This window comes from Neovison vison, chromosome 14, assembly GCF_020171115.1.
Source record: "Neovison vison isolate M4711 chromosome 14, ASM_NN_V1, whole genome shotgun sequence".
NCBI classification, from domain to species: Eukaryota; Metazoa; Chordata; class Mammalia; order Carnivora; family Mustelidae; genus Neogale; species Neogale vison.
This window is the reverse complement of record NC_058104.1, coordinates 19,044,532-19,060,102: the sequence shown is the minus strand read 5'-3', so window position 1 is coordinate 19,060,102 and position 15,571 is coordinate 19,044,532. Positions and strand designations below refer to the sequence as shown.

The 15,571-nt window shown below is 45.9% G+C and overlaps 1 protein-coding gene across 2 annotated transcripts in view; it reads right to left on the bottom strand.

Moving 5' to 3' along the window:
- The window catches only part of HMOX2 (heme oxygenase 2), a 31,660-nt gene extending 20,553 nt beyond the window's left edge, over positions 1-11,107 (bottom strand). For both annotated transcript variants that reach the window (XM_044233712.1, XM_044233713.1), the window contains exon 1: positions 11,018-11,107. The gene's annotated coding sequence lies outside the window, so the exon portion shown is untranslated. The remainder of the gene's footprint in view (positions 1-11,017) is intronic.
- Positions 11,108-15,571: the final 4,464 nt, after the last annotated feature.

Sequence of the window (15,571 nt, the reverse complement as noted above, 5' to 3'; positions counted from 1 at the left end):
ACCTAAGGGAGCCTTTTATGATCTATTATAGCACTTGTATCCCATTATAGTATTTATTTACATTCCAGATTACTGTTCGTTTATATTTTTCTCCTATTGCCCAATACAGGGCACCCAATCAGGGTTTGCTGAGTCAATGAATGATTTCCAAAATTTGGGGTATTCTCAGAATCAAGTTATTCTCAAAGACCAGATGACAAATAAGATAGTTAAAAAGGAATCCCAAAGGGGTGCCTGGCTGGCTCAGCTGGTAGAACATGAGACTCTTGATCTCAGGGGCGTGAGTTTAAGCCCCTGGGTGTAGAGCCTACTTAAAAAAAAAAAAAAAAAAAAAAGGAAAAGGAAAAGAACCCCAGAAATAAGAAAAATGACTGGCTAGTGAGTAAGCATTTTTACTGCATACATTTCTACTGATGAGGTGAGGGATGAGATTGGCCAGGTTGGAGAACCAAGCATGGGATGCTTTATGCTCAACTAACAGTTTCATATTTGAAGGAGACATGCTGCATTGCATTGGTTTTAAAATGGCTTTCTTATATGCCACAGAAATACTGAGAACACACCTTTCAGATTTTGTTTTAAGGACTGTGAAAGCCTGACTGGAAGCAGAACCTGCCTTATGGCATCCTCCCCCCACCCCATTGCCCCTTTCTTTTTAAAGAAATGGATTGGCAAAAAAATAAAAATGAATAAAGAAATGGATTGGCAGTGGTGCCTGGGTGGCTCAGTGGGTTAAAGCCTCTGCCTTCAGCTCAGGTCATGATCCCAGGGTCCTGGGATCGAGCCTCACATTGGGCTCTCTGCTCAGCAGGGAGCCTGCTTCCTCCTCTCTCTGCCTGCTTCTCTGCCTACTTGTGATCTCTGTCTGTCAAATGAATAAATAAAATCTTAAAAAAAAAGAAAGAAAGAAATGGATTGGCAAAATTTTAACAGTCAAGGTAATGCTTGCCAACACTCCTCCACCCCAGGCAAGCACAATCACCTGACACTTCCTGATGTCTCCCACTGTAAAAATCCCTTATTCCTCCAGCTGGCTCTGGAGAGAAGGGATACACAGCAACATTTTCATGTTTGTTACTCTAGGGAAGGGGTCAACCCAAAGAATGCAACAGCTGTAGAACCTCCTAACAAGCCCACATCCTGTCTCTACACACATTTTGGAGGAAATACACCAAGGAATAAAGTTATCATTATTGCAAGGGGGAAAGTAAAAAATGCTACAGTGATCCCAACTTAAAGAAAACAAAGAAACAACAGTTTGCCACTATAAAACTGAGTAATTTCCTTTTCCATGAGGTAGCCCTCATGGAGACTACATGAATTAAAGATACATGAAGTGGGTGCCTATAATTCCCAAAAGTTCCTAAGAACTGGTCAAACATCATTGTCTCCATTAATCATTATCAAGAAAAAATTCAAATAGCCCAGAACATCTACTGTTGCCTAAGGACATGATTAGGCAATAATGAATGAATAACTTTTGGAAAAAAGAAGGTAGACAAGATGGGTACGACAAATATTCAACAACTTATAGGTCAATAAAGGCAGTGGACCGTGTGGTTCAGGGCTCTAGGAGCTATCTCCACACCCCCCTTTATTTCTTTTTATTCTTTTTTCATCCCCTGCCCCTTTTTAAAAGATTTTACTTATTTGACAGAGAGATCACAAATAGAGAGACAGATGGGGTGGGGGGGCAGGCTCCTCGCTGAGCAGAGAGCCCGATGTGGGGCTCGATCCCAGGACCCTGAGATCATGATCCAAGCTGAAGGCAGAGGCTCAACCCACGGAGCCAACCAGGCGCCACACCATCCCCCTCTTTATAAAAGATTTTATTTTTATTTTTTTATTTGGGAGAGAAAGAGAGAGAGACAGATCATGAGCAGGAGAGAGGGGGACAGAGAGGGAAGGAGAGAATCCCAAGCAGACTCTGTGCTGAGCACAGAGCTCCATGCGGGGCTCAGTCCCACAACCCTAACCAGAGCTGAAACCAAAAGCCAGACACTCAACCAAATGAGACACCCAGGTGCCCCTCAATCCTTTCTCTAAACCAAACCCTACAAAAAGGGCCAATACATAAAGCAAATACAATGAGTGCAGCAGCATCCACAGTTAAAGTGGTGGCAAAGGGCTGGCTCGGTCAGTAGAGCATGTGACTCTTGATTTACAGGGTCTTGAGTTCAAGACTCATGATGTGTGTAAAGCTCCCTTAATTTTTAAAAATAAATGGAAAACAAAGCCAGGCCAGGTACTCAGGAACTCAGTTCCTCCAGCATCCTCAGGAACTCTGTGCTCAGCCTAGTTTGGTGGCTTCAGTCTAGGGAAGCTGTTATTTGCTCCGAAACAGATGGCTTCCATCTGCTGCTGCACGTGCTAAGCGACAGTGGTTCTAGGACAGTCTCTTAGGTTAGTGTGTCCAAGCAACAGAAAGAAATTGGTCCTGGATTAGCCACTGTTCCTGGACCTGCCCAGAGCTTTTCGGCTGGTGAGCCAGGGCTCCCTATACTCTTTCACAGCTTGTTTCCAGTAGTACATCAGCTTCTTGAAAACATCCTGACCTTCCAAAAAGCCTGTGGTTTCTGCATCCTCAGTTCACCCCATCTGCAACACTCTTACTTAGCTCTAATTCTGTATCCACTACATTTGACTGTAAGGTCCCTGAGGGCAGACCTGGAGCCTCAACCACACTAGTAAGGGAGGGTGCATTAGCCACCCTGTTCCTGGAAACCAAATTAGACCACTGCTTTCGTGGGAAGGCACAGTCCTGTGCATGAACTCTCATGCATGTCCCATGACAGTGTTTGATGAAAAGCTGTTTGTTTACAAAGGAATGCTATGGTTTCCGTCTCTAATCTTCCACCCAAATGCTTCCACATCTGAAAAAAGAAATTCAGAGACATGCACTTCTGAAGATAGGTAGGAAGGGAATTTGCCAGAATAAAATAATCATTAACCGTTTTTGTTTGCAAATCCCTTTCAGAATCAGAGGACAGCTGTAGACTCTCTCTCCAGGACAATTACATATAAAAAATGTTGTCAATGACATTCCAGAGTAACCACAGGCCCCTAAAGTTAACCCACAGACCCAAAATTCAGGTTAAGAATCCCCATTCCAGCAGTCTCTTTATGAAAGACATTTTCATCATAGTATGTTTTCAGTGAGATCCTGAGTACTGATTAAAGAGGGCTTCCCCCTTTCTTTGGCTGTCTTCTTTTCTCTTACTGTACTGTCACCTAACCCCAATGGGTTCAGTTCAAGTTCTTCAGTCTTTTCTGTTTCTCAGCTCTTCACCTTCCTGACCTCCCAAAATACTGTGTCAGAACGACAATCATAAACAAAGCAATTTTATGGGGCACCTGGGTGGCTCAGTGGGTTAAGCCTCTGCCTTCAGCTCAGGCCATGATCTCAGGGTCCTGGGATTGAGCCACACATTGGGCTCTCTGCTCAGCAGGGAGCCTGCTTTCCCTTCTCTCTCTGCCTGCCTCTCTGCCTACTTGTGATCTTTCTCTCTCTCAAATAAATAAATAATCTTAAAAATTAAAAAAAAAAAAAAGAAGCAATTTTACGATTTCAAGTTTCCCCCAGGTGACAGCCAACTCCATGTGAACAAGGACTGTGCTGGGTTTGTTGTTGTTTTGCACACCCCCTCAGGGCCAATACTCTGCACACCAAAGAGGAAATACATGCTGCCCAACAGGCAAATATCACTGCCTCTTTGCCCTTCTACCTTTAGGCACTTGCACTTAAACGATAACTTTAAAACTGGACAACGTGCCCTAGAAAAGCCAAACGCAAAGGCAAGAAAGAATAATCAACAGTACTAGTCACTCCACTTTTCTCCTCTAGTCGGATTCTGCAAACACAAAGAGCAAGACAGATATGACACTGAATACACACACTTGGAAATTTTGCTGATGCTGTCCAAAGAAAAGAAAAAAAGTGTGTGGTAAAGGAATGGAGTGTTTTAGATTTTCTAGGGGGTACCTGGATGACTCAGTCAGAGGAGCATGCAACCCTTGATCTCGGGTTCTTTTTTTTTTTCCTAAAGATTTTCTTTGTCAGAGAGACAGAGTGCATGTGTGCACAAGCAGGAGAAGCAGCAGGCAGGGCACACAGAGAGAGAAGCAGGCTCCCCACTGTGCAAGGAGCCTGATGCTGGACTCAATCCCAGGACCCCGGCCGGGATCATAACCTGAGCTAAAGTCAGACGCTTGACCAACTGGGCTACTCAGGCACCCCTCCGGGCTGTAAGTTTGAGCCCCATGCTGGGTAGAGAGGTAACTTAAAAAATTTAAAAATCGGGGTGCCTGGGTGGCTCAGTGGGTTGAAGCTTCTGCCTTCAGCTCAGGTCATGATCCCAGGGTCCTGGGATCGAGCCCCACGTCGGGCTCTCTGCTCAGCGGAGAGCCTGCTTCCTTTCCTCTCTCTCACTCTCTCTCTCTCTGCCTGCCTCTCTGCCTACTTGTGAGCTCTGTCTGTCAAATAAATAAATAAAATCCTAAAAAAAAATTTTTTAATCTAAAAAAATTTAAAAATTTATTTTCTAATTAGTGGGATACCTATTACTAAACAAAGAGAAAGCCTGACTCTCCCCTTGCCTTCCTGTAGAAAACCAAGGGCATGAAGGCCAACACTTCACTACATCTGCACTCAAACACTACCTACACTCCTTTCCCAGCCCACATACAGTTTTGTTTACCAATTCTCTCTCTTCACCTGCCTGTCCTCCTCCAGGCTGCCCTGGAAGTAATTCCTCGGGACAACAGTTCCTCTGCAGCCATGTGTAAAGGTCTTGCCAGAGAGAAGAGCAGATCCAGTAACTAAGAAAGAGGATGGCTACACTTGGGCACATGACATGCCACAGCATCATCAACAAGCGTTTATAATGCTTGTGGGCTCTGTAATAACAAAGAGTCCTAAGGCCCTTGTTTGGACTTTAAACACCTTTCAGTAAAGACAGAGACAGAGGGGCGCCTGGGTGGCTCAGTGGGTTAAGCCTCTGCCTTTGGCTCGGGTCATGATCTCAGGGTCCTGGGATCAAGCCCCACATTGGCCTCTCTGCTTAGCAGGAGCCCTGCTTCCCTTCCTCTCTCTGCCTACTTGTGATCTCTGTCCGTCAAATGAATAAAGTCTTAAAAAAAAAAGAGACAGAGATAAAAAAGATAAACAACACAACAAGGTGTACCACAGTATAAATATTGATTGTACAGTACAGGCAACAGTGTTAAAGATTGACCTTATGTTCCACATTTTCCAGGACAGTTCTGATTCAAATAAAATATCCTGTCCCATCAATTCCTTGAGTACACTGTATGCTCAGACTATGGGTCCCAGCGTTGGCATAAAAAGTATGACCATCATAGCAACTGATGAGGAAGGCCAATCAACTAGGTCAGCTAAAAGCATGATGGCAGATCGTTTAAACCACTCTAGTGCTTTCCCACAGCCCTCAGGTAATTGCGATGTTAAACACAAAATGAAACAGTGAAACTCGACTCTTCTGAGACTAAGCGATTGCATAGGGAGAAAGACAGGAAGCTGGGAGTATTTAGTAAAAAGTCAGACAGGCAGGGTATGAGACACCTGTCTCTGTTATGTCATTCTTCTCCAAAACCTTTTTATTTTATTTTTTAAAAATATTTTATTTATTTATTTGACAGAGAGAGAGATCACAAGCAGGCAGAGAGAAAGGCAGAGATAGGGAGGAAGCAGGCTCCCTGCCGAGCAGAGAGCCTGACGCGGGGCTCAATCCCAGGACCCTGAGACCATGACCCCAGCAGAAGGCAGAGGCTTAACCCACTGAGGCACCCAGCGCCCCTCCAAAGCCTTTTTAAAGTTACTGAGAACTATGGCAATAATTAGGCCTATGATACTCCTGGGAAAGAAACAACTCTATTCGTGTGACAAAAATTAATTTTTGCCCCTAAGTAGAAAGAAGAGACGATCTACTTGCTCGGCCTCTGGCATACAAGCTGACAGCAATCACTGCCATGCAACAATTACCCCTTTCTTTCCTCTAATGCCATCCACTTCCTCAAGTAACCCTACTCACTCACTTCTCTACCCTCTTGCCAGGCCACTCCCACTTTGTTCTAGCCTGTGCTTTAGACAGGGGGCCCTAAACAAGAATCACATGGGAAACCTTATTCCCTGGCCCAATCCCGAACTTATCCAAATAGGAAAGTATGAAAACCCATTTTAGATCTATAAACACCATTCAAGGCACTGAAGGTCTTTTAAGGTGCTAATCTTAACTTCATTAAGTATTAACCCCATTTTTCAGATACAGAAAATGCAGCTCAAAGGGCTTAAATGTTTTTCTCATGTCAAAAATATACCATTACAACTTCCTTTTTTGGAAGAAACCATTTATTTTTCACTCTAATATAAATGAGTATGTATTTAGATACAGACACAGACAAGTAAAATGAAACTGTCTAATGTTGAATAGCTTGAGTGAAACAAAATGGTTACAAATTGACAACCAGCTTAATCTTATACCTAACAATTCACTTTTTTTTAAGTAAACTCTATGTCCAACATGGGCCTGGAACTCATGAGCTCCCAAGATCAAGAGGGGCAGCTTTACCAACTGAACCAGCCACACGCCCCAACAATTCAATCACTTTGAAGTACAAACAAAAAGTCAGTCCAGGGGCGCCTGGGTGGCTCAGTTGTTAAGTGTCTGCCTTTGGCTCAGGTCATGATCCTAGGATCCTGGGTCAAGCCCCGCATCTGGCTCTCTGCTTGGTTAGAAGCCTGCTTCTCCCACTCCCACAAGAATCCCGCTTGTGTTCTTTCTCGCTGTCTCTCTCTGTCAAATAAATAAATGAAATCTTTTTAAAAATCTATTACACAGAGAAATGCATGTTTGCTAAAAAGCCTTTGAAAATTGTATCAAAGCAATAGAAAAAAACCTGTTCACATAAGAGACTTGTGAATTTAATTGCTGCTTTGAAATACCTAGTTAAGAGTTCAGGGATGCCTGGGTGACTCAATGGGTTAAGCCTTTGCCTTCTGCTGGGGTCATGGTCTCAGGGTCCTGGGATTGAGACCGACATCATCATCATCATCATCATCATCCCAACATCATCAGACTCTGCTCAGCAGGGAGCCTGCTTCCCCCTCTCTCTGCCTGCCTCTCTGCCTACTTGTGATCTTCCTCTTTATGTCAAATAAATAAGTAAAATCTTTTAAAAAAATTTTTTTAAATTAAAGAAGAGTTCAGGGGGTGCCTGGGTGGCTCAGGGGTTAAAGCCTCTGCCTTCGCCTCAGGTCATGATCTCAGGGTCCTGGGATCGAGCCCCACGTTGGGCTTTCTGCTCAGCAGGGAGCCTGCTTCCTCCTATCTCTCTGCCTGCCTCTCTGCCTACTCGTGATCTTTCTCTGTCAAATAAATAAATAAAATCTTTAAAAAAAAAAAAAAAAAAGAAGAGTTCAGAATATTGCCTTGTGAGGTCTGAATATAAATTTGTTGATATGACAACCCAGAAAGAGTTTCCAGCTCCATTTCAGTCTGCCATGATTGCAATTTAGATGTAGTTCTTGTGGGTGGGCTGTTTTTAAATGGATTTCTTTTACAATAGCTATATACCTTTAAATTATCCGTAGGGAGGGGCACCTGGGTGACTCAGTGGGTTAAGCCTCTGCCTTGGGCTCAGGTCAGGATCTCGGGGTCCTAGGATCAAGCCCCACATTAGCAGGGAGCCTGCTTCCCCTGCCTCTCTGCCTACTTGTGATCTCTGTCAAATAAATAATAAAATCTTTTTTTTAATAAATAAATAAATGAAATAAGTTATCTGTAGTGAGCTTCAGTAACAGTAACCAGTGTTATTCTTAAATGAAAAGACGATGGTCATTCAGAAAAGATTTCTTGCAATATATATAAATGTAACTGCATATTCATAAATGTATGTAATGTTGCTAAACGAGACCATCAGTTATGGGTTGCTGTAGTTCGTACTGCGTGTCAAATTTATTAGAAATTTAAAACCGAAATTTCTGAGGGGTGCAGCTGTCTTCATTAGTTGGCTTTAAAATGTGTAATACAATGGAAGATAATATCTTACAGTAACTAACTGGAGTCAGTGTAGAGAAGTAAACCATACTAGTGAACAATACTGCAGAGCACCTGCATGGTCACCAGAGTAAAATATCTTCCAGTATTTAAAAAAAAAAAGGAAAGACCTCCTTATAAGCAGTTACAGTAACTGTTCCAATTAAAGATTCCCCCTCCTTCTACTCTTTTCTGTCTCTCTTCTGTCCCTCCCTCCTTTCCTCCCAAGAATTAATCAGTAATGGCACTGCTTCTCAGTACTGCAAATATATCCTGAGAAATCATTCAAATTACAACAGAAGACCTTTCTCCTATGTTTTTGCACAAACCTAACAGACATAATAAATTTAGTTAAAAAGCACATAACCCTCACTGTGTTACAAAAGATATGTAATCCAGAGCTCTTAATTCTCTCACTGATTACTATAAGAAAATAAGATTACATTAAATGTCTATTTATAACTTTTCAGTTAACTGTGGCCAAGAACATACCAGGAGGTAACTTACAGTTCAAATTTTTCTTTTTTTTCACCAGGAAGTTAACAAGCTGAATTCTCAACTGTACAATAAATACACAATTCCAAATTTTATTTTGAGAGAGCGGGAGTTGGGGTGGGGGGCGGTGCTGGCCAGAAGGAGAAGCAGAGCCTAGCTGAGCAGAGAGCTGGACATGAGGCTCAATCTCAGGACCCCAGGATCATGACCTGAACTGAAGGTAGACACTTAAATGAAAAAGCCACCCACATGAACCCACAATTCCAGTTTGGATACTTTTTAAGATTTTATTTATTTATTTGACAGACAGAGATCACAAGTAGGCAGAGAGGCAGACAGAGAGAGAGAGGAGGAAGCAGGCTCCCTGCTGAGCAGAGAGCCTGATGCAGGACTCGATCCCAGGACCCTGAGATAATGACCTGAGCCGAAGGTAGAGGCTTAACCCTCTGGGCCACCCAGGCGCCCCCAAAATTCCAGTTTTCAAAAATATCTTTCTCCTGAAGGAATGAAATTCTAGTTTTTGATGCAATACTGATGCAGAGTTCAATTGTCCTATGAAGATAATCAGCTATTAAAAGAAAACAAAAAGGGCGCCTGGGTGGCTCAGTGGGTTAAGCCGCTGCCTTCGGCTCAGGTCATGATCTCGGGGTCCTGGGATAGAGTCCCACATCGGGCTCTCTGCTCGGCGGGGAGCCTGCTTCCCTCTATCTCCCTCTCTGCCTGCCTCTCCATCTGCTTGTGATCTCTCTCTGTCAAATAAATAAATAAAATCTTTAAAAAAAAAAAAAAATCAAGGTAGCTCAAAGGCCCCAGCTGTCCAATTTTGCATTTCAACAAACTCAGTAAGGGGTGAGCTAAAAGGCAATGAATACTTTCTATAATTCATCTTCTCATTTGGCATTGCCATTTCTAGAGCAGCTCATACTCCTGACTCTAGTGACTCACAGAATCTCCCCATACCGGCCCAAGCAGAAGAAAAAAGCAAAGCAAACCAGACAATAAAGAGAACCATACATTTTCCTCCCCACATCCCCAGTTAGATGGGGTTCCTCAGTGAGTATTTCCAAGCCCTTAATTCCCAGCGTTTTGGCTTAGGTGCTGTATTTAAAAGTTCTTCCAATTCCACCAAGTAAGCCTGTAAATACCTAACCTGTGAATTTCTGGTAAGCTTGTGATTTTTCTTGGAAAAAAAAAAAGAAAGAAGGAAGGAAAGAAAGAGAAAAGAAAAAAACTAAAGAATAAAGCGCCTATTACTGAAGTGTATTCCTTAACCCACTCCATGCAAAAAGAAAAACTAAAATTTTTAAACATGGCAGTTAAAATTTTAAGCAGAACACACTAGCCAATGTCAAACCATAAATTCAAATACACAAAACCACTAAGCTCCTGTTTCTTTCTACTTGGAAGACAGGTTACCGGGAGAGGGAAGAGAGTTTAAACTGACATAATCCACTTCCAATCTCTACCACGCTGTTGAGGAAAGATCATGGGTTCTCTAGGCAGATGACTAGGATCAAAGCCATCTGTGGTGTCTTCTCCGTTGTGGGATGGAGGTGAAGTCATTTAACCCGCGTCTCATCATTAATTCCATTGTATAAGTGGAAAAACCTATCAACTCATAAGCTTTTGGAAGGGGCTGACAGCGAACTGCAGAGCATTATACGGTGTTTCCCACCCCCCCCACCCCCCGCCCCCAATCACATGCCGCCTCGTATGGTTCAGAGAACCACAAACACGAACTGCCACACGCCACAACAAGCGGTTCATCAGAATCCACCTAAATCGCATGACACAGGCAGGCCTGGTGCAAGGGACTGTGCAAGGCGCTCCTGGCAACCACGGGCAATTAATACACCTACAGCAGCGCGCCGACGCCGTGACTGGTAAACTCCACGCCCGGACTAACCGGCAGCCCCGGGGCGTCGGTCCCTCCCGACCGGTCTGCGCCCCGGCGGTCACGGGTCACTCATGAAGTCATGACAGTGACTCAAAGCGCCCTTCCGACAGAGGTGACTCAGGAGGAAGCGCAGAGCCCGCAACAGCCGCCACGCGGGGCACAGACCTCAGGAGCCCGGGGGACAGACGGGGGTCCCGGCGGGCCCACCGCGGCGGGAGGCTGCAACCCCCGCCAAGAACGCCAAGACGGCACGCGGCGCCCCCGGGGTCACCTCTCCCAGCGCACTCGTGACGCCGCGAGGGGCTGGGCCCAACGGGGCCCAACGCGGACCGGCTGCTCTGGCCTCGCGGGCCCGCCGAAGCTGCGCGTAGGAAGGGGGTATCTTCAGCTCGGCCCCCTCCCCGCTCATCCCGTTTCCGGTCGCCCCCCGCCCCTGCCCGCCGGGTCTCCCTCAGGCCGGCGCCAGGGTCCCAGCGTGCCGCCGCCCACCCGGCCCAGCTCCCAAAGGCTCCGGCGGGCCGGACTCGCCGAGGAGCCCAGAGAAGGGCCGCGGAAAGCGCGGCCCACTCACCCGCCTCCTGTCCGCCCCGCCGTCCGTCAGTCGCCGCGCTCGCGCGTCCGCCAGTGACTCCCTGAAGCGCCGCGGCCGCCGCAGCCGAGCGGGCAGCGCGAGGGCGGTCCGACGTGCGCACGCAGCGGGGGCGGGGCCTATGGGGGACACGCCCCTGCGGCGGGCGCCCGGCGCCTCCCGCTAGGCCCACAGGCCCTGGGGAGCGCGCTCGTTAACAAGAACGAATGTTAAGAAGGGTGCCTCTTGGCTACGCGTTCTCTGTGCCCGGTGCCACAGCCTGTCCAGGGTCCTCTTGCGCTGGGCAGCCGCACTGGGTTCCCGTCATTTCCTTACCCTTAGAGCTGTCTGCAAATTAAATGACAGGTATTTTCCGGGGTTGACAAAGGTGTGCGGAACGTGCGATGCTCGTGGGAGTTTGAGGGGAAGAGGGGACAATTTAACGAGATCTTTTAGAATTAAGAATGGGCCTTCATGGGGCGCCTGGGTGGCTCAGTGGCTTGGGCCGCTGCCTTCGGCTCGGGTCATGGTCTCAGGGTCCTGGGATCGAGCCCCGCGTCGGGCTCTCTGCTCAGCAGGGAGCCTGCTTCCCTCTCTGCCTCTCCATCTACTTGTGATTTCTCTCTGTCAAATAAATACATAAAATCTTTAAAAAAAAAAAAAAAAAAAAGAATGGGCCTTCTCTTTGCTCAATTCCACTTCTCGGTAGCTATCGTAGAAAAACGCGTGCAAGAACCCAAAGAGGAATAAGCAAGGAAGGCCATTGTCACACGTAAGGGGATACGTCCGTCCTTTGGGTGAAAATCTTGAAACAACCTAAACGTCCATTAAAGAAGGATGGGGGTGGGGATTGACAGGGACACATCTATTCAGCGGAACTGTGCTTCCGTTAAAAAAGGAAGGGCAGACACCACCTTAGAGAGGATGTTAGGCAGAAGGGAAAATCAAGATGTAGGAAAACACAAAAATACATCTGACAGTGTATAAGTTTAACCTAAAAAATACTGAACTCTATTGTGTATGTGAAGTGCTTAAGGGTGAAAGGCACTGACGTCTGCAATTTAGTTGAAGCCCATAAAAAAAAATAAGGTAGTTGACAGATAATAGGTATAAGTATAGCAAAATGTTAAGAACTGTGGAATCTAGGTGGTAAGTATGAGTATTCACTGTATAATTATCTCAAATTTTCTAAATGTCTACAAATTTTCACAGTATTTGGGGGAAAATAATTTCAGTATGATCCCTTTTATTTTTTTTAACTACAAAATGTTCTCTCCACATGTTCATGTTTGGATAACAAAATACATGCAAAGGCCAAGAAGGTTTACACACTAGAATGTCAGAGGGAGGATGAAGGTCACTTGTGCTTCATCTCTACCATTTAAATTTTTTTTTTAAGATTTTTATTTATTTATTTGACAGAGAGAGATCACAAGTAGGCAGAGAGGCAGGCAGAGAGAGAGGAAGGGAAGCAGGCTCCCTGCTGAGCAGAGGACCCTGAGATCATGACCTGAGCTGAAGCAGCCGCTTAACCCACTGAGCCACCCAGGTGCCCCTACCATTTAAATTTTTTATGAGATGTATAAATGCATTACACATTACTTGGCTGTCAAAACCAAATTTTAAAAAGAATGAATTTTTTAAAAAAGTAATAATTAGAAATACACACAGTACTGCCCCTGCCCTAAACACATACAATAAAACTGAATTAAATCCAGGGGCAGTGATTGAAGGTGGGTTGCTCTGAGGGTTCAGATGAGATAATGTATGGTGGGGGGCACCTGACTCCTGAGTTTGAGCATCACATTGGGCTTAGAGATTACATAAATAAAATTCAAACAAGATAATGTGGGGCTTCTCTGACACATCAGAGGAGCTCAGAGAAGGACACCCTCCCCCCATTATCATTACTAGCACATGTCACTGGGCTTGGTAAACAACTGGCAAGAGCTTTGCAGGAAGTTTTCGTCAGATAAAGTCCCACAGGAAGTGCAGAGTCACAGCTGAGCACACCAGTTAGTAGACAAATCTTTCTGCTCAGGCCTCAGAGGACCACTGTGCTGTGGACTGGGCGGGGCATCAAGAGGTAAGACCTTTGCCCAGGCGGTTTACAACACCTACCCACTTCCAGCCAGACCCCTGGCACCAGCACCACTGACCAGATGCCCAGGGGAGCAGATGCCATTCTCTGCCACTCATTGCCTGCACTGATTTCCAAGCTGTAGTTTCAGCAAGGCCAAAAGGCAGTGGAGTTCCTTGTGCCCCATCATGGCCGGGATGCTACTCAATTAAGCCTGGGCACCAGGGCTGGCTTCTGGGGTTGTAACCCCAGCATTTGCATAGGCTCCCGCTCTGAGAAGGCCTCCACACTTGGTTTAAAGCTCTGCTGTTGCTTTCTTGAAATTCTTATTTTTTTAACAAGGAGCCTTGCATTTTCATTTTGCACCAGGTCTTGCAAATTCTGCAGCTGGTCCTGCTACATGCCTTCTTGTTTGGACTTATTTCCTTTTTTTTTTTTTTTTTTAAAGATTTTATTTATTTATCAGAGAGAGAGAGGGAGAGAGAGCAAGCACAGGCAGACAGAATGGCAGGCAGAGGCAAAGGGGGAAGCAGGCTCCCTGCTGAGCAAGGAGCCCGATGTGGGACTCGATCCCAGGACTCTGGGACCATGACCCAAGCCGAAGGCAGCTGCTCAACCAACTGAGCCACCCAGGCGTCCCAGGACTTATTTCCTTTAAATCAGAGACCTTGGAACATCAGGTTTTGTGCTTCATCCTTATGTGATTGAAGAAAAGCCTCATCTTTTATCACAGTAACAAGCACTTGGGTTCCATTCGGTAGGTTATTTATTGAGTTCCTAGAAAGTACTGGATATGGTGCCAGAAGGAAGAGAACAGACATAGGTCAGCTCTCAAGAAGATCTCTATTGGGGCACCTGGGTGGCTCAGTGGGTTAAGCCTCTGCCTTTGGCTTGGGTCATGATCTCAGGGCCCTGGGATGGAGCCCCACATCGGGCTCTCTGCTCAGCCGGGAGCCTGCTTCCCCCTCTCTCTCTGCCTGCTGCTCTGCCTACTTGTGATCTCTATCAAATAGATAAATAAAATCTTAAAAAAAAAAAAGAAGAAGAAGAAGAAGAAAAAGCTCTCTACTGTGGTAGACAATTTCAGCAGAGGGAGAAAGATGGGAATAGAACAGGAGTAGTTAGCCTAGCTTAGGGGTTAGAGAGGGCTTCCCGGAGGTGATGTAAGTATGTGGAGTCTTAAGGAATGAGTAAGAATTATCCCTATCTAATGGGATGAGCCCTATCCAGACAAACTTTACAGTCTCAGCACAGAGGCATAACATAACAGGGCATGGAGAAGATTGCAAAAAAGATTTATGCAAGATGAACACATATATGAAATCTTCATTTATAAATACAAACACGAGTAAACACAACATGTATTAAAATAAACACATGCATTTTATAACAAAGACCAGTATTTTACATAAATAAAATACACTTTACTCTGTAAGTTATTTCCACCACTAGATTTGGGAAAACAGCACCAGTTTTAGTAGGATTTCCCAGAACTCCAGTGTCTACATGTTTAGACAACCAATCCATCAGCAAATATTTATTGAGTGCCTACGTGCCAGGTGCTCTCCTAAGTGCTGGAAATTCAGCAGTGAACACAGAGATGTGCCTGCAGTTAGGAAGCTAGCATGCCTGGATGGGTCAATACACATTTTGAAATGAATGAGTGAGTGAAAGAAAAAAAATTCTTACCCAGTAATAAGTTTTCAGGAGAGGAGGGACACGGACGTTTTTTGAGTTTTAGCTGTATACAAAGAAATCCCACTTTTTCTCCTAAAAATAACTCAAATCCGTGCAACTAGTAGCAACCTCAGAGATGAGTCAGGCTTGCAAGAACTCAGAGCCTTGGGGTTGAGAGTCCTAAATGCTATTTAATTATCTTTAGGCGACACCCCCATATCTGCAAGTTTAGAGGTCCATGCGAGATTAAGCCGCGTGTTTTGTTCCTGTTTTTTGTTTTTTGCTTCCGCGGGCCTCACCGCCAGCCTCCAGCCGAGCGGTTCGGTACGTGCACTTTGGAGAGCCCCGAGCTCCGCAAATAGGGTTTCCCGCAGCGGAGGGGTCTGCGCTGAGTCGACTCAAGCCAAGGCGCGCGCGAGCCAGGAGGAACCATCTGTCCCCGCCGAGGGGATGTAGCGGGTCATTTCCGCGCGGAGTCAGGATGCGGACGCTGGGAGTTCCGAAGCGGCGTGGCCTGGGGTACCTTCTCACTGGACCGCCTGGAAGGTGGGGGCTTTACCACGGCGTCGGTGGAGCTGCGGGAGGGGTTGGTCTTCTCGCAGGTTCTACCGGTACTCCCCCTTCCACCCCTCTGGCGGTGGATTCGACCACAAGGTCCCGGGCGTTCTGTTCAGCTTTGCAGTTTCCCGCTCGGGCTGCGGCGTGGAGGTTGCAGGGGCTGGGGGCCACCTGGCGGGAAGTGGGGGTCTGGGTGTCTGGCGCCGGTTGCGCCCACGCGGTGCACGCGCGGGATCGTCCCA